The following is a 19,148-nucleotide window of genomic DNA, read 5'->3' as shown; positions in this document are numbered from 1 at the left end:
CAGAATTCCTCACAGCTGCAGTTTGTGTCTTTGCTGTTACTGCTGTCCTGGGTTTGGATCCTGTCACAGGTGTTCTAAAGCAGTTTTCTTTGGAAATTTGGGCATTTTTATTTGAGGACCCTGGCCTGGCTGAGGGCATCATGTTGTGTCTGACCATTCCCTGAACCTGCTCTGTGCTTCATTCCCAAGGGACACCAAGCCCTGCTCAGCCTCTCTGGTTTGCTTGGATTGGAAACTCCTGGCTGGGAGGATGCTGTTTGGGGATGCAGAGCATCTCTCAGAGCATGCACCTGAGCTGACACGGCTCTTGGTTAGATAATAATTAACAGTATCTGACAGCCTGACCCCATACAGAACCTGTTTCTCCTCAGATGAGTGACAAGTTAATGGCAGGGAGAGGATAGCACTGGGACTACAATTGACTTTAACTCAACTGTCCTCTTAATTGCCACTGTTATTAGGAAAATCGACCCTTTCCCAGCTCCTCTTCCCTGCCAAAGATCAGTTTGTGTTGGCTGCTGTTGTCCTACATTATCTGACACAAGGTCTCTAAGGTGCCAAGTGTTTCTCAGACCCACCTACTCTGCCCCAACTGAACTTAGGGCTAAACAGCACTGTGGTGTTTTACAAAATGTGTTCAGGTTTTTAATGATTTGCTCTAACATGCTTGATTAAAAACCTGCCTAAATTCCAAACCTAATGAACCTTAAATTTCCACATTAGATGCATTAATTATGCTGGTCCCAGTGGCATGCCAGCAAAAGGAAGTTATCCTGCCACATTAATGTGGAAATGAAAGGTTGCTGTAAGAACTACATTAAAAAAAAAATAGACAAATAATACGAGTCTGCTGCTAAAGCTGTTGTATCTCTGAACTAAGTTACCTCTTTTGGTTGTTATTTTTAATTAATCAGATGGCTGCAGCAGTAGCAAGGTTCCCAAAGCATTGCTTGAAAAGCCAGAGGCTGATAGGAGGCAACAGAAACAACCAATGGCATTGCCACTGGTGCTTGGGTGCCACAGGAATGAGCAAGGTGAGGTGGAAAGACAGATAGATTTATTTGCTATTCATGAATATTACAGTGGGGTGGTGTATTTTGATTCATGTCTTTTTGATTGATAAGGAAACACTAATGGGTGCTGGCAGGCAGAGTAATGTACAGAGATACCGACACTGAGAGGTGCTGGCAAAGGCTGAGAGTGTCCTCAGCAGCAGAACATGTGGGAAAACTGTCATTCCTAGGCAAAAGTTGACACTCCCAGGCCTCAGCCTTGCTCACTTGTGCCACTGGAATTATCTAGAGGTTTGCCCATGGACCAGATTGCTGAAATAGTGCAGATTTAAAAAGAAAAAACAACCAAAAGCAAAAACCAAAAGGAAAAAGCAAAGTGTTCCTGGTTGTTCTTGTTCCCTCTTCTGATTTCAATCAGATTGTTGCACTGGTTGTTTTCACTGCAGCCCCCCAAACTTCTGTGTTGTCATAGCTGAAACATCAGCAGGGTGAGATGGGGCTAGAAAAACCACATTGCAAAATATTAACAAGAAAAAGCTTAACTATCCTCTTAGCTGGGTGTCACACCTCCTGCTACTGCAAAGTCTCCATCAAGGCAAATTCAGACCTCAGAGAAGGAATCCCTGGGGGAATTAAGAGGCAATTAATGTAGACAGGAGGACACACACCTTCAGCCTTGTATCAGCTGCTTCTGGAGGCTCCTGGCTTTCCCCAGAGGTTTTCACCCCAGGACTGAAGGGGATGGTTACCCTCATGCTGAAATCACAGCTCCTCACTCTCACCTGGGATGAGGCCAGGACACTTCTCCCCCAAACTTCAGCCCTTTCTCCCCAAACCTGACCTGAGCTGGTGGAGTTGAGTGCTCACAGGGGAGATGGGTCCTCCTGGCACCAAGAAAGTGCTGCTGGAAGTCAGACAAAGAGCCCCTCTCCTTCCTTCTTCCACCACCACCACGTTACAGATGGGCAGGGGGTGTAATTTCTCCACCAACCAACCTGGGCAGTTTCTGCTGCCTGAAAATTTGGTCCCTGCTTCTTAAAGCAGAGTGACTCCACATGGATGCTCATCTGAGCCTAACAAGTGATGGGCAGTGTGTAGAATCCCATTATGGGTTCATTACAGCACATTCCATATGAAATTGATTATGAATTCCACTGCAGCCAAGCAAAAGACTGCTAATTAGCTAATTATTGCCCAGCATACATTCAGGAGGCTCACTCAGTTGCTTGAACTTTCACTTCATATTTCACACATTTTCTGCATTGAGATTCAGCAGCATGATGGGACACACATTGATCTTGAGCTCTCCCTTTCATTGGGGCTGAGCTGCCAAGCTCCTCTTCTGATGGCAAGGGAGCTGCTGCCTCCTTCAGTCCTTGCCCAACCTTGTTTCTCATCCTGTTTTGTTCCTGGAAAGCAAGGAAAGGAAATTTGCATTCCTTTTGCTGTCTGCTCCTTGAGCCCTCCTAATCCAGCAGCTACAACCCCATCAGCCAGGGGAGCTCTTCTGGACTTTTGCCTTCACTTCTCCAAGGCCTCATCTCTCCCTAGGGTTGAATTCCTCCTCCTCTGAGCTGAGCACATCCTGCTCATAGGCCAGATTAAGCTGATGGAAATTTGCATTGTCTTTGGGGAAAGAACAATTCTGGGTTGGTATCATCTGAAAACCCAGCCTGACAAGGAGCTGAGAGCCCTGAGCATCTCCCAGAAGCCAACCTGGACTTGTAGCACCTCCAGTTTCTATTAGTTCTTTATTTTTAGATGTTCTTTCAGACCTCCAGCAATTATCCCCAATGGTGTACATCTGCTCAGGAGCCAGATTAATCTGATGGAAATTTGCATTGCCTCTGTGGATAGAACAATTCTGGATTGACTTTATCTGAAAACCCAGCCTAACAAGGAGCTGAGAGCCCTGAGCATCTCCCAGAAGCCAACCTGGACTTGTAGCACCTCCAGTTTCTATTAGTTCTTTATTTTCAGATGTTCCTTCAGGCCTCCACCAGTTATCCCCACTGGTGTACATCTGCACAGCTTTCCTGGTGTTGCTGGAGCTTTGTGTTCAGCCCAGGGAATATCATCTGACACCATCCATGCCCTGTGTGAGGGCTCCACCTCCATGGGCTTGGTGCCTGTTGACCTGGCAGATGTGTGCTTGTTCCCTCCAGGGGTTCACCACCACCTCCAGCATCTCATCTTGCAGTGCTCTAGGAATCTCCCAGCACCCTGGCATCCTCAGGCATTGCCACTCCACTCCTGGGTGACTTTTCTTTTACTGGTGAGGTGTCCCTTGGTCCTGCCACTGCTGTGCTGCCAGGGGCTTTGCACCAGACTTCAGTAGTACTCAGGATCATCACATATGCTGAAAAATTTTCAGTATGCCAGAGATCTTGCCTTGCCAAAAACTGGCCCAGGAAACTGCAGGAAAGATCACGAGTGCTGCTACCCAGTGTTTGTGTGAAATATTTGCTGTTCTCTCTCTCATTCCTGCTTGGGGGATTCTGTACATCAGGATTCACTGAGGGGGTGGCTGTTCTCTGGCCTAGATACTGTAAATATTCTCACATTGCCATGGTGAAGACCTGCCTAGTCTCTGTATTCACAAAGGGTGATTTATTCATTAGATAAATATGTAATTTTTTTTTTGTTTCTTTGTTTAAAAATGTTTCCCCAGTGCTGTCAGGAAACACAGCAATGGAAGCTGTGATTTATCACTCACAGCCCTCTAACCAAAGAGAAGTTTATTAAAAAGATTCAGTGGTTGAACCCACGCTTCTATCATTCCCTTTCCAGATGAAATTGAAGCAGAAGGACAGAATTAACTCAATGAGCTCTTTAAAGCACAAAAAGAGAGGGGGGGGGGGGGGGGGGAAATAGAAAGATGAGAGAGAGGAAAAAATGAAACTGGAGAAAAATAACAAAGAAAACCTGAGCTAAGTGCAGAGGGAGGTGTGGTGACAGCTGTACTCTTAGGTGGATCCAGCTGAAAGATGGAATTTTCATCTCAGGGTTCTGTAATAACCAATATTTGCTGAAAGCAAGGGAGTGTTGACCCACTCATCTCCTCCCCAGTAATTCAGCACGTGTTTCAGCAGGAGGTGAGCATCCTCACGGAAAACTGGAGTGCAGGCAGGAATCTGGAAGTGGTTTGGCTGAATGAGTGGAAGTTGCCCTACAAAGCAGAGAGCAGACACCATTGGGAGCAGGCACCTCATCCCACCTGGGCTGCCAAGGGCCAAGCTCCATGCCCAGGCTGTTTCCTGCAATCAGACAGAGGCAGAAAAGGAGTTTCTCTCTTGTTGAGAGGGAGCTGAGTGGTTACAGTGCTTGGCTCAGCTCTCAGAGGGAAACTCTCAGCTCCCATCCCAGCCTTCCTGAGGTGGTACCCACCCTGAGCATCAGGCTGGAGTTTCCTGCAGGCTCTGCTCAACCTTCTGCAGTGATTCCTGGAGGGAGTGGGAGAGAGAGAAGAGGTGGGGGTTTACCCAAAGTGGGCCCAGAGACCCCCAGTCCTATATTTACATCCCTGCTCTCCAGGTCTTTGCATTCTGTGTGGTTCCTGGATTAAACAGGGGGTTGGCAGCCAGCTCCCCCTCTTCTGTTGGTGGCCATGAGCAGACAGGTCCTGTCCTGCATGTCAGAGAGAGTGTCCCCCAGCTTCAGCCAACGCTTGACATAAATTGGGAGCCTCCCCACATCTCCCCCCCCCCCAAACCTGTCCCCAGGCTGGTGACAAAGATGCTGCATAAAGTCCCAGGGTGGATGGGCATCAGGAATTTCTGGTGACTTCTCCTGTTCCTCTCTGTCTAAAAGGATTTGTTGCCCTTCCCTGTGTTTGAACTGGAAAATAATCCTGTGCTTCACTGGCAAGAAAACGACTGTCACTTCCTCCAAATCCTCCCCGTGTCCAAAATGCATTATGTCAAATAGCTAACAGTGTTCTCATGACAAAATGTGGTTTTGTCTAATACCTAGATCATATCTCCCAGCAAAATGAATTCTGTCAAAGTCCCTTGAAGTCCTCTGTCAAATTAAAATATATTTTCCCCACCTGAAGACAGATTTCTTACTCTGATGACAGAATTCATTTGATGTGACCCCTTAAGCTCTTCTCCTGGAAAATCATCATGTTAAAATTCCAGAGCCACTTTATAGAGAAATGTAATTTCACCTTCTCTCCATCCTCATTGCTGCTGTTGGAGATGCTGTCTGACAAAAAAAAAAAAAAAAAAAAAAAAAAAAAAAAAAAAAAAAACAAAAAGCAACAAGAAAATTCAGGCTTAATAACAACAATTTTGCTTCTCAGAACAATTTATATAAAGAAAGACAAGGAAAATTACAAAACCTTTTTATTTAATAGTCTATGTTGGGGGCAAAAGGGTTAAAGAAGCAGCAAATCTCTGTCAAATAACAGCAGCAGTAAGAATGAAGGGTAAAATGTATACATATAGGAGTGATGCACAGAATGGGCATTTTTTGATAGGAATGATGTTTAGAAAGGTAACAAAAAATAATAAATTGTTACAAGGACAAAATGATCTTTCTTTTCCTATGAATGCAAGTGCAGTGCTGTGCTCCTCCAGTCACTCAGTTCCTGTTCCTGCTTCTCATATGGATGCCATGGTCAGTTGTATTTCAAATAATCCCTTTCAAACCCAACTCTAGAGTCTTGCAGTTCTAATGGACCAGTCTGACAATATTTCAACCCAATCTGAATCCCAGGTGAAGGGTGCAGGTCATGAACTTCTTAGGGAAATGCAGAAATGATGTCAGGGAGGGAGAAGGCTCAGGGGGAAATTAAAAAAAGTTGAGGTCTTATTTTGGGGGATTTTCTGTCGTGTGCTTCCCTTTCATGGGCTTCCCTCTTCATGAGTGCCACGGTTTCAACAAGTTTATTCTTTTGCTTGGTGGAAAGTGGTTTGTAAATGGCATTGGTAAAGGATGCAGCAAATAGGCTGCTGTGTCTGAGCTGGGGTCATTTGGAGAGGATCAAACCAGAGATCTCTCTGTTTTGAGACAGGAATACAAACAAAGACTTGGGCTTTGGATCTTTGGTCGATTGGTGTTGGAATGAGGGAGAAAAAACTCTTCCTGGGAAACTGTGAGTTGTTGGAAAGTGAGGATAGGAACCCAGGAATAGGAGGGGAGAGGGTAGGGACCTTCATTAGGTGCTGCACTATTGGTGATGGAGCAATGAGATGGGAACCAGAGGGTGACAGGAGGTGGCTGAGCTGTCCCTGGACCTTCTGTATCACCTTGGGTGGTGATACATGGACTTGTGGGAAGCTTTGGGTGCTGACAGAAGTAGATTTTTCTTTTTTTTTTTTTTTCTGGCAGTTGCTTGACAACCTCTTGGTTTTGTTTCATGTAGCAGAAACCAAACTGTAGCCTCTTCCAGAGGAGCTGCCATCAAATCAGTGCTCTCTCTGGATTCCCAGCTGCTGGAAGACAGGCCGGGATTTAACAAGAGATATTTGGTGATCTAAATTGCTAAAAAGTGATGGGGTTTGCCTGACCTTGTCTGAGGCTTCCCAGGTTTTCCAGCTCGGAATTCCTCAGGGGCTTTGGGATGAAGCTGGTGTTATCATCCCTCCTGGCCCCATCCTCCTCATAATGGAAAGAGAGCACCAGGGACTTGATGTCTGTTGTCTGGTAAAAAATAATCTTTGGGAAAGCTGATGATTTGGGGGTGAAAACAGGGTGAAGTTGAGCAGGAGGAACTAATCGATAGTAGGTGTGACCTGGAGGAAAAACCAAACAACAATCAGGTATTTTTTTTACCCATAACTGGTAATATTCATCCTCCCCTGAGTTCCTCAGCAAGTCTGCAACAGAACTATGAAAACAAAGCCATTTCCTCAAGTATGAAAGTTTTGGCCTCTTAACTAAACCATCCATCTGCTGCAATCAAGAACCCTGCCCTTGACAGCCTGCACGTTGGATACAGTTCTGTTAATCATTAAATTTATGGCTGGGAAGTCTCCCTGCTCAGGAGTTGGTGATTTCTTAGCTCTGTGGGTGTTCTCTTTGCCACTCACAAAGGACTAAACATCCTGCCTGTAATTGGTGGTGTGGAGCACACAGTTGTGAACTTGGCATCACCGTGGCTGTGCCACGAGTAGGAAATCCAGCAGCAGGGGGAAAAACATCCAGTTATTTAGATAAGTGTGCCCTAATTGCAGCTAATCATGTTCTATATTTGTAGATGGATCAAAATAGAGTATTTAAAAAGAAAACCCTCTCTGCAATTACACACCTACACATGGATCAGAGTTTAATAACTGCGTGGCAGGAGCTTTGGCAATACCTACGTGGAGCAAAGTGTGTAAAGTCAGCAAAGAAATGACAAACTAAACATGGGAAGAGCTGAGGCTTTGCTAGCAGGAGGGCTGACTGCAGTGGTACTTTGGCAAACACTGTTTTTTCCTCCTCAGGATTTCCTTCCCCCATGTCACCACGTGGGGTTCTGCCATGGTGGTGAAGGCCAACTTGAAGTTAGCCAAGAGTTCAGTCTGAGGTCTGGGAGAGTTTCCTTTCTGGGATTTCAACATGCAGAGGTAGAAAATCATCTGGGAACAGCCACTGACTTGGGCTGACTTGAGTGTGAGTTGGGGACTTTGGGGAGTACAGGTACAACCAGGTCTATCCCAAGTGGCAATGGTGGAGCCAGATCAAGAACTCTGAGTCTCCCCTTCCTGCCCTGCCTTCCATCTCTTGCTTGAAGAAATCTGATCAACAGCAAAACCTTCTAGAAGCCCTAAATGGCTCTGGATGTGTGTGATAAGGCAGTGTGCCAGCAGGACCTGTGTTCCAGGAGCTGGGGTGCTGCAAGTCCCCCAAAATACATGCACAGCTATCCCTGGACACTCTTTTTTGGAGAAGAATTCTGTTCATTTCCCAGCTGCTGCAGTGCCTGAGCTCTCCACTCTCAGCTGCCTCTCATCTCTCTGCAAAACATTGCAGATAGTTGTTCATTTGGAGAGGATCAAACCAGAGATCTCTCTGTTTTGAGACAGGAATACAAACAAAGACTTGGGCTTTGGATCTTTGGTCTATTGGTGTTGGAATGAAGGAGAAAAAACTCTTCCTGGGAAACTGTGAGTTGTTGGAAAGTGAGGATAGGAACCCAGGAATAGGAGGGGAGAGGGTAGGGACCTTCATTAGGTGCTGCACTATTGGTGATGGAGCAATGAGATGCAGGATTATTGTTCTGGGAAGCTTTTGGACTCCCTCTTGTTGTTGGACACACACAGAGACGTTCTCCCCCCTCTCTGGTCTCTTCTGCCTCCATTTGGGAAAGCTTTAACTTTGCACCCCCAGGCCTTTGCAGTATTGCTGTGTCAAACCCTGCATCACTGGGCTGCTGCATCTGAAGGAAGTGGAAAGCACAAGCTCATGGGCTGTGAAACAGCATTTTGTTGAATCTCTCTTCCTTTTTATGGGGTGATCATGTTTTGGGGCTATTTAACACTTCTGTAGCAAGACAGTTTTTCATTAATTATGCTCTGATTGCCCCCTGAGGCTGAGCCCTTGCTGTCTGGGATGCTGCCCTGATCATCACACAGCCAGAGCCATGGGCTCCAGCATGGCCTTGCTTGGGGACATCTGAGATTTGGATCTCACCTTCCCCTTCCTACAGCAACCACCTTGGTTCATCTGGGGCTAAATCCACCAGGGAATTCATTCCACCCCAATGTCCCTGGGACCCCAGGGGATAAAGAGCTTTAATCTGACCTCCCCACCATCATGAACACTTTGGCTCTGCAGAGGCATCCCCAAACTGAAGCTGCTCTGCCTCTTCCAGTCTAGAGAGCAGGGAAGGAGGCAGAGATGTCTCAGTGGACACAGAAGAAATGTCCCAGGCTGAGTGGCTGCAAAGTGCTCTGTCCCTTGGAGAGGTTTTTTCTCCACAGCTTCTGCCAAGGTTGTGCTGGGTGGGACTGTCACCACGCTGATGCTCAGAGGTAACTCTGGGGCTTGATCACAGCCAGCTCAGTGGGAGGATTTATCCTGAATGGTTCATACTTTTGTTCCACTTTGTAGGACATGCTGTTAATAAGCCATGTAAATCCAGAGAGCTAGGATTTCGAGGGACTTAGAACTGAAAGAAAGGCCTTGTCAGTTTAGCATCTTTTTTTCTTCTCTTTTCTTCCTATTTCTCCCTGCATCCCATTCTATTACATCAATAATCAGGATGACAGGAGAAATGGCCTAAATCTATTTAAATGACTCCATCCTGAGCAGCAGTCACCCCCATTCCCATCTGATGCTTACCAGGCATTGTAAAAATGTTCTTACCACTGACAGTCACTTCAGGAAAGAGGCCAAATCTCAAATAAGTCTGTCAGTTTTCCTCTTCTTCCACTGAGTTTTCCTTTTGTCTTTTTACCCCTAATCAGCTAATGCATAAGCAGCTCTGTGGTTGGGACTGTGGGATCTGGATGATGGGTGAGCTGCCAAGCTCCAGGGGCTGCAGTCAGGGAGCAAACACTGTGACTTTATTGCCATCACCACCAGCAGTGGCTCTGTGTGTGCCTTCTGAAAGCCATGTGGAAAAAGAAGTGTCTTCTGAATTATTCTCTCTCCATTGCTTCTAAAGGGAACCCAGAAACCAGGTAGGGGTGGTGAAGCCCTCCTCACTCTTAGCTTGGAAGGCTGCAGACAGACAGACAGACAGACAGACAGACAGCTTCCAGATTCAGCTGTGCCCAAAGCAGTGGCTGTGCTCATCCTCCAGGTCCTGATCTCCCTGCTCATACTCCTGTTAACAGCTACAGCCCAGTGGTACCCGAGCTGACATCCCCTGGTCTGGCTCACTTTGAGCACTGCTAGGGAAGGGACAGAGTTGTAGAGATGTGCTGTGAGGACACCTCCTCTGCTTGGTGTCTGCAGCTGTCTGCCTGTGTTTTAGGAGAGTTAAAGAGCTGTTTCATGAGGCCACTTTGATGCCTGAGCCGAGTGGATTGCAGTGGTTACCATCAAGGTAGAAGAAAGGCTGAGATCTCCTTGGGGTGGAGGAGTTGAAGGGAGGGCTGGCTTGGCAGTGGCTTTTTCTTCTGCCTTATCTTTGGGATACAACTGATGCAGCTTCCATGTTCCACCAGTCCCTTCAGCACATAAACAACATTTGCATCTCTCAGAAGGTGCTCTCTCAGCTACTTTAAAGCTGATTTTTGTTTTTTTTTCATAGGTTTTGATGATAGAGATTTTTGTCTTAGAAATTCCTCGTGCTAGACCAGAAAAGCCCCAGCATGAGCAAATATCACCCCTCAGGATTCTGGATTCAAAATGAATGGGATAGATTTGGGCTTGCACAGATATCACAGTTATCACAAAGCTGTAAATTCCAGTGGTTTCTAGCTTCTCAGATGGGAAAAAACCCCAAATATTGGGTCAGATCAAAGGTCCTTCTTGTTGTTATTCTGCCTCTGGCTGCTAACCAGGGATAGAGGGAGGGGGAATGCCCATTGAACAGACCATGCAGGGAAATGAGCCTGTCCTGGTAACCTCCCACAGCAGTCAGAGATTCAGGGATTTTCAGCACCAAAGGTCACATCCAGACCTGTACTGTGGTGGTCAGGAATGATCTGCTTGAAACTTCTCTCTAGGTTCCTGTAACTTTTCTCTGAATTGGTCCAAGTGACAGAGGCTTTTCCTGAAGCTTTTCTTTACAAAACCAGAGGTAAATGTGGAAAGGTGGCCGTGGGGTTAAGCTATCCCTGGTGAAGTCTGATGGGCACCCTGGCAAGTTGTATCTAATCCTGGATTTGTGTAAGGAACTTAAACTGCTTCCAGGTCTGTGCAGAAGCCTGTGATGGAGCAGATGGGGAGTCCTGTGCTCCCTACAGTCCCCCTACATTGGGGGTTGGACAAGATAACATTTGAGGTCCCTTCCAACCCAAATTATTCCGTGATTTTATGGCCATCTGGACTCAGCATGTGAGGTGAGGTCTGGGCTCTGCCCTCACTGGCAGAGATGGTGTTGTCAGGGGGATGGCAAAGGAGCCAAAGAGTAAAAAACTTTTCTTTCTTCACCTTTGCCCCTTTGAAAAACTTGATGACAACTCTGGGTAGCCTCTTCATTAGTACTGACAAGAAAAATGTGCTGTTTCTCTCCTCAAGTCCCTGCATTATGTAGCAATTACTTCCTGGCTGTTTCTCCTCCCTGTATATATAATCTCATTTTAATGTGCATGTCGCAATTTTAATAAACTGGAGTTCAAAGGATGAGCAATTATACAAATCCTTCATTTCACACATGAGAAGCATGATTTTGAAGTTATCAGCAAAAAAAAAAAGACAAAAAAAAAAAAAAGGCATTTCTTTGATTCCCTTCTCAATGCAATTACCTAATGTCTGCTGTGGGCTCCAGCAAAGCAGAACTTGGTGTAAATCTGCAGAGTGCTGAAGTAAAGCCCTCTAAGAACAGACACCCAGCACAACAAGTGAAATGCTCTAGTTGAAAACCAGTGGATTGCTGTAATTAAAAATATTGCCACTGCATTTCAGCCCCTCAGAATCCAGCACAGGGAACAACAGAATCATAGAACCAAGGTTGGAAAAGATCATCCAGTCCAAATGTCCATCCCTAACCACTAAACATCCTCTGGGGCTCTTCATCTGCCACATTCTGCTCTTGTCTTCTTTTCCTCAGTCTGGCCAGGCAAAACCTCCCAGGCTGCTGCTTCTCCGGGCTATGAGCTCCTTCCTTTTGGGGTTGCCATGGGCAGGAACAGGTCCCTGACCTCTGTGCTCATGTCCAAGCCTTCCTGTGCCTCCTGGCTCCAGGTTCATGCCTGGCCTCGATCTCCATCCCTTGGCCTGCACTCAGTCTTCTGATTGAGGGGCTAAAGATGGACTGAAAAAGGCCATGAAAGAGGCAGCATCAGAAATCAAGGTGTGCTGGACTACCTGCCTCTTGTACCTTCCCAGGCCAAAAGGTAATGGATTGAGGTCTCTAATGTTGTCAGCTGTTTTTTTCTCCTCTCTTTCACACCATCTCCTTAATTCTTGTATTTATCGAGGGCAGTGCTACCACAGATATACTCTGGGTTTTGAACTGTGTGGATGGGTGGATGACACTTAAATCAATATCATGTGGCAGTTTTATTTTCCCAGCCTTAGAAACAATCTGTCCATTGTGCTCATGCTGTTTGTGACTTAAATGAATGCAAGAATTTATAGGGCTATCTTGGAAGGGCTGCTTCTTTTAATCACACCAGACAAAGGAATTCCTGCCTCGTGCAAAGCAGGAATGTCAGCTCATTAACAGGAAGATACTTAGCAGATGCAAACTGCATGAATCCTTCATTTAAACGACTTCATTTACAGCCCTAATTGGACAAAGGAAGCTGTAGACCAGCAAGAAATAAAGGCTTCCAAAAAGAAAGAGAAAATATCCTCCACTGGCAGGATGAGGGTGGTTTTGTAGTCTGTAATGTACCAGTGTAACATTTTATTTGTGTCATTCTGCCATTTCTCCTTTATTGCCACAGCCTGATGCCACCAGGTGCCTGGTGGTCTGGGCACAGCACCAGATGCTGCAAAAACCATGGTGCCAATCCCCCTCACAAGAGGAAACACCAAGGATGTTGCTGGGATTCCAGTGAGGGTATGAGTGTTATCTCCCTGGGCAAGAGATTTTCAGATGAGTCTGCAAAGTGTGCAGATCTTCCAGGCTCTCCCAGTGGGGAAATGTCCTTGATGCAGACTGCTCCCTCTTCAACTGCACGTTCTGCTGTGCTGGGGTTGTCAGCAGGAGCTGGGAGAGCATCCTGCTTCCCAAGAGATGCCAAGGAATGCATCATCAGGGGGATACTGGGAACTCTGCCTGTGACAGTGCCAATAGTCAGCCCTCTCTCTCCTGGTGAGGATAGTTATTTGATTCTTGTACTCCATACTTTTTTTTTTCTAGAAGTCAAGGGAAGTTTACAAAGTGCCAGTGGTGTCAGGAGGAACATCCAGGTTCAGACTGGTTCTGTTGCAGAGGATTCCAAACCTATTTGCAGAAGAACCAACGTGCTGAGATGTTCTGCTGATCTTTTTCCTTAAATGGAAGAACAGGAAGGAAATTCAGTTGTACCTAAACCTGGGTTTCCTCAGACACGTTTTTTAGACCATTGCAGTAGCACTCCAGGATCTCCAGCAGCAGACCCTCAGCTACAAATAATTTCTGAATTACCTCAGGGTAAAAAGTGTTTCTCAGTGTGAGTGCACAATGTAAACAGTCATTAGGCTGTATTCACTATTGGGCTGTTGGATCTCCTGATGAGCTGCTTGAAAAAACACCCAGCCTCTCATCTTCCAAGAAATCAAAAGCTCATTTAAGTCCTGGGATCCACTGAGAGCTCTTCAAACAGGATCCATCTCTTGACAAAAAGAGGCTCACTCATCCAAGGCAAAGGGATGGAGTTTTACAAACCTACGTGAGAATTAAACCCACAATGCAGCTTGTGCTCTGCCTGACAAGTGATAATTAACTTCTGACAATATAATTTGAGTTTTGATGCAAACTTGGTTTTCATTAAAACCTAATCAGGGAACACTGGTGCAGAGTGGGGCAGCCTCCTGGGAGGCAGAACTGTTCCTAGTTCAGTGACTCTGCTGACACATTTGCCTGATGCTCAACGTGTATCCTGCAGGGGAAATCAGGGGGTCAGGTCCTCCTCCTGTTGATGCTGGAGCTTTTTTGTCAGCTCCAAGGGCTTTGGAGCTGATGGATGCCATGCCTCAGGCAGTGCTCTTGATAAGGAGGTGCTCTGTCAGCTCCACTAATTTTCAGAAAATACAAATTCCAGGCAGCTCCCTGGAAGGCAGCTCATTGCTTTGGAGGGGGGAGGTTTAACTCTTGCCAGGAGTGGGCATGATTATCTTGGGTTTGTGACCAGGACACCCCAGCACTGTGTAAATGTACCCACGGTGTGGTGGGGGCAAAATCAGAAGGAAATCAGTTTCCTTGGAGGGTCTGGGTTACATCTTGGCATGGCAAGGTGAGGAATGAGTGCATAGGTCAGAGCTCCAGCTTCCAGAGGGGAAAACAGAAATCTCCAAGGTCTCTCTGAACCTTCAGGTGACTGCACAGATCCTTAGACTTTGGCTCAGCTTGAATGCTGGATGGGCTGGAGCCCTTTCCTGCTGCCTGAAGCTGTAAGCAGTAAGTGTAGAGCTGTCCCTCCCCTCTTCCTCAGCATCTTCTTGCTCTTCTCAAGGTTTCCTCTGCACTGGGAAAGGCCGAGCTGCTCCTCTGAAGTGTCAGGACAGGGTCACAGTGTGTACAATCCATTCTGCTCATGGCCAATGTTGATGCTCATTCAGAAATGGAAAGATTAATCTTAGTGTATGGCAGAAAGTCAAATTCCCCAGCTCACAGAAACTGCTGTGACAGACACCTGAAAAGAATCAAAGACTCATTAACTTGTAGATTGTGCCTCTAGACACTACTGCTGTCTTCTGGGTTTCCAAATATGCAACTCTTGCTGTAGTAAATGATGATTCTCAAAGGTTAATTTTTAATAAGGCAGTTAATGTACATTATTTAAACAACAGCTATTGAAATATGTTTGAGGTTTACACTATAACAGGTAATTATCTTCTCCAGGACAGCTGGAACAATGCAGCACATTCTTGTCTTCAGTGAGGTGCTGGTATTTGTTTAACCTATACCAGCATTTTCATTAGATCTAAATTAAATGGACATAATTCAGGGTATCACAGCAGATGTGTTTCTTCATTGTCCTCAATGATAAAAGCTGTGCTTGAACTGAGTTTCTTTCCATACAAGTTCTACCTCCCTTTGAGATGACTTGCCCCAAAACTCTTGAGGTCCTCCAGAGCCTCCTCCTCAGCTGCAGAGAGAGCACAGATCAGGTTCATGCTGTGGGACTCCAAGCTCAGCCTGGTCACTTCCCTGGTGACACTTTGCAGGGAGTTGTCACTGTCAGCAGGACCTTGATGGATCTCAGTCTAAATTTTTCTGATCCTGTTAGGATGCTGGAGCATCACTCCATTCCAGGACATCCTGGAGGATGTGATGCTGATGCAGGGAGAGGGAAGCAGTGGTGAAACCCTTACAAAATGTTTGGGTTGGAAGAGACCTCCAAGCTCATCCAGCCCAACCTTTGACCAACACCACAATCAATACTAAACCCTGTCCTTAGGCACCAGCTCCAAATGCCTTTTAGATGCCTCCAGAGATGGTGACTCCACCACTGGGCCATCCCAATGCCCTTCTCCCATGCCATTAGCACCAAACAAGCGTTTTCTAATGAGGGGAAAGAATACATTTTTTCCAAGCCCTCCCTCCCACTTGTTTGTTCTGTGGTGCCCCCCATCAAAAGCTGTCAGTGAAACCAGGACATTTTCAACAAGCAGGTGTGGTGTTGCTTTCTCAGTCTGAAGTCACTCTAAGGGTTATTTTTCCCCACAATAGTATCTCTTTCATGGATGATTTGTAATAGGAATTTCATTATAAGATCACAAAACACTGGGGAATATGTTAATGTGGTTCAGCATGTAATCCAGTGGAATAGCACTGAAAAGAATTGCATTTTTGTCTACAATTGAGGCAGCAAATAGGAGGCTCCTTCTCTTTCTGTATTAATACCCAGAGCTGAATTAATACTTCCCTTCCTATCATTTTGTGTAAATTTGCCACATGTGCATGCTGATTAATGTAGATACAGCCCCATTTTCTAGGAACAGTGTGCATGGCAGGGTTTTTTCCATCCCTCATATGTATATTTTGAAGAACTGGAGTTACTGCATGAATTCTGATCAGCTGTCAAGTCCCTGAACCTTGCAGCTGATAACAAGAGCTTCCACCAGCTTTTCTCCATATAAACCAGTGGTTGGTGGCTACTGGGGGGGTTCTGAGAAGTGTCCCAGCTCAGCTCTGACCTCACTGGGCGTTTGATGTCATTTTAGTGCTGTCACTTGCAGCCTGGACCCAGCAAAAGGTCTGGGCCAGGGACTGCAGCCACCATCACCTGATGAGATGTGGTAGAGATGAAATAATTCATTGGTCTCCTGTGTGTAAAACTGAAGAGATGTCCCCAGTCCTGTGGGCATGGGGAGCCTGAGGATGGCAAATGAGCCCCCCCTGGGGTCTGGACAGGCAGCTCAGCTGCTATTGATCTGTTGGGCTCGGTGACAGGAGAGAGCAACCATATCATCTGTCCTTAAATGATGAAACACTTTGAGATTCTCAGCTGGAAAACATCCAGGAAAGACTAAAAGGTTTCTTGGGCTGCTTTTTTTGGTAACAGAATTTCCACCCCTCCTTCCTAAACGGCTTCTCATCTCTCTAATGCAGATCCCATCAATCCAAACCAACATCCATAGAGTTCTTCTGCACTGATTCATCCTTGATACCATGAGAACTCCAGCAATAGATCAGGCAGTCGGGGAAGACTTTATTCTGTCCTTGCTCTAAAAAAGCAGAAGCGTGTTTTAAATTTCTCATATTCTTTGGGAAAAAAACCAGCTTGAATTGTATGCCAGAGATGCTCACTTGACAGATGGATTTCTGGCTATGCTGCAGTGTTTGAAATGCAGTCAAACTCACCAGATTGTGCTCTGTTGACTAACAGGTTCCCGCTTAGATGCCTTGGGACCAGGAGATATGGAACTTAATATTTAAGGATTGCTGAGCAGAAACAAGGCTGCATAAATCTAATTATTACCTGCCAGGAGGAAGGTAATGCTGGAACAAGAGTCCCTGGCAGGGCACTTGTTCACTGGAAGTTGCACTGCCAGGTATAAAAATGACTTTTATGGAGCCAGGTCAGGGAAGCAATGAGAGCTTAATGAATTCCAGAGGTAAAGCCCACGTGTGGTTTCTGATGTTTTGAATGCATTTTGGAGAAGAGCCTGGAAGTTTGCAGATACAGGGAGCAAGAAAGGGAGGTCAGGCCCCAGGTTTAGTGGTGGAACCCAAGCCTCTCCTTCCTTATTTTCCACCAATCGAGGGGATGACAATGGTTCCTCTTTCCCATCCCCAAAACAATGGGTATGTCTTCCAGCATCAGACATTTCATGTGTCCTGCTTGTCCTGTTTCCTTCCTCCTTGGAAGAGGAGAGACTGCTATTTCCAAAGAAAGCCTGAAATGCAGTCACTGAGCTGCATTCTGTAAAAGCTGCCAGATGATTTTCCAAATGGATGGGGATTCCATTGCAGACCTGGGAACTGGCACAAATATTGATGGATAGGAAATCCTTTTCTTGACACTGCTGTGCTGGACTGTGACTTGCTCATGTTAATAGTGATGAATTAATTTGAACACAGATCTTGAACTGTAGGAAAGGGTGTGTTCTCAGAGTAGATAACTCGCAAATTAAAACCTGCTTTTCATGCCAAGATCTCCACCAGACTTTAGTTCTGAGCAAAAGGGAAGTTTCATGTCAAGTTTCTGATATTATTCCCCATCCACTATTCTCTGTGTTTCTTAGCCAGGAATCAAGCCAGCATCACCAAAGGGACTGATCTGGGGTTGATACTGAATTTTCTGGGAGCATTCCTGAATTTAGGAACTAGGTGGGATAACTCTGCTCTGTCAGAGCTTTCATTCTCCAACCACCACTGGAAAAAACTTTGTCAGAAGAGATTGCATCCTCACTGGTGGGTCTCAATGCAAAGGTCAGTCATCTTATTCTTTATTTGAATTGCAGAGAAATAGGACAGGTGAAATCAAGGTGGGTCAGGAGGCCACAAATCAAGTTGATGGCACATCTGGAGATGGGGCTTTGCTCTTGATGCTGATGTGGTCAGCTCATGTTGAAAGTCTCACCCTCACTGAGAGCATTCCCAGAGGCTGGAGGAAGCTTTGTTTCAGTAGGAAAATAAAGATGGCATTTCTCCATGGTGGATTAACTGCAATGATTTTTGTATTTGGCAAATTACCTGGGAGTCGATTGAAGAAAAATAGTTTCTGTGTCTTTGTCATATAAAGTGTATTAGGATTGATGCTGTTCCCATCAGAGGAGCCTTTGGTTCTGTACTGCAGTTCAGCTTGGCAGGCTGAACCAGCCTTCCCTTGCCTCTTTCTCTCCATAGAAACTGACATTTTAAGGGCAGGAAATTTACCTGCTTAAGGATGCAATTAACTGGAAACAAACAAAAAGATCCCAAGGGACAGGTTTGTAGCACCTTATCTCATCCTTGCCCTCAGTACTGTCCAGGAAAATCCTCTTCATCTGCAGCCAGTCCTCTTTTAAGTTTTGGCCCCTTTGTAAAAATTGTTTGCAGGACTTATGCAAACCTTTGGGCTTCTTAAGAGAAACAGCAGGACCTGTGCTTATCAGAGATTTCACTCTTAATTTAGCTGTCCCAGCTCCATCTGTACATCTGTTTCTCAGTTCCCTGTTTCAAGGAAACACCTCAAAAGCTGGAGAAGTTAATTTTGTTACGTGGGCTACAGCAGAACAGAAAATACCTGCAAGTAATCAGAAAAGAACAAATGATGGCTTACAGGGAATGAGAAGGTATTGAACAGAACAAACAGAATCCCTGCAAGTATTGATACAAGAACTGTTACTAATACATTGCTTCTGAGGGTGAATTCCTACAGGTTCCTGGGTTTATTTGGTCCAGAAGTGGAGGGGAAGCAAATCAACTACAGAGCCATGGGCTGAGGTAGCAGGACAGAAAGCTAATGCAGTTTTCTGCCAAATATTCACCCATCACTGCATTACTGTGGCAGCAGAAGCAGAGCTTGGATGTTAATGGCTCTAACTCTGGCACTGAAATAAATCCCCAGGTCTCCATCTGAGGCAACTCTTTTAGTGGAGTGCAGAGACCCAAGGATAGGATTTTCCTCTTGGAGATCTCTCTAAGATGAATCTGAATGGGGGTTGAACTTTGGCTGCCCACCAGTGAGACAGCTGCATCCCAACTGCTATTCCAGATGTTTCAAAGGGAAGTGGGAGACAGCAGATGCTTTTCCTGGGCAGGGGGGCTTCTGTCTTACCAGGCAGGAGTTATAAATCCTTGGTGAGGCCCAGAGCCATTATCTGTCCCTCTGCAGGGGTCCTGGAGCAACATGCAATATTCCAGACCAAGCACTGAAATAAATTGATGATACCACCTGAAATTTAGACCACCTGCAACATCTGCTGAAAACTGCTCAGATTTACTGTCAGAGC

Source organism: Calypte anna, chromosome 23 (assembly GCF_003957555.1).
Source record: "Calypte anna isolate BGI_N300 chromosome 23, bCalAnn1_v1.p, whole genome shotgun sequence".
Lineage (NCBI taxonomy): Eukaryota > Metazoa > Chordata > Aves > Apodiformes > Trochilidae > Calypte > Calypte anna.
This window is presented reverse-complemented; position numbering follows the sequence as displayed.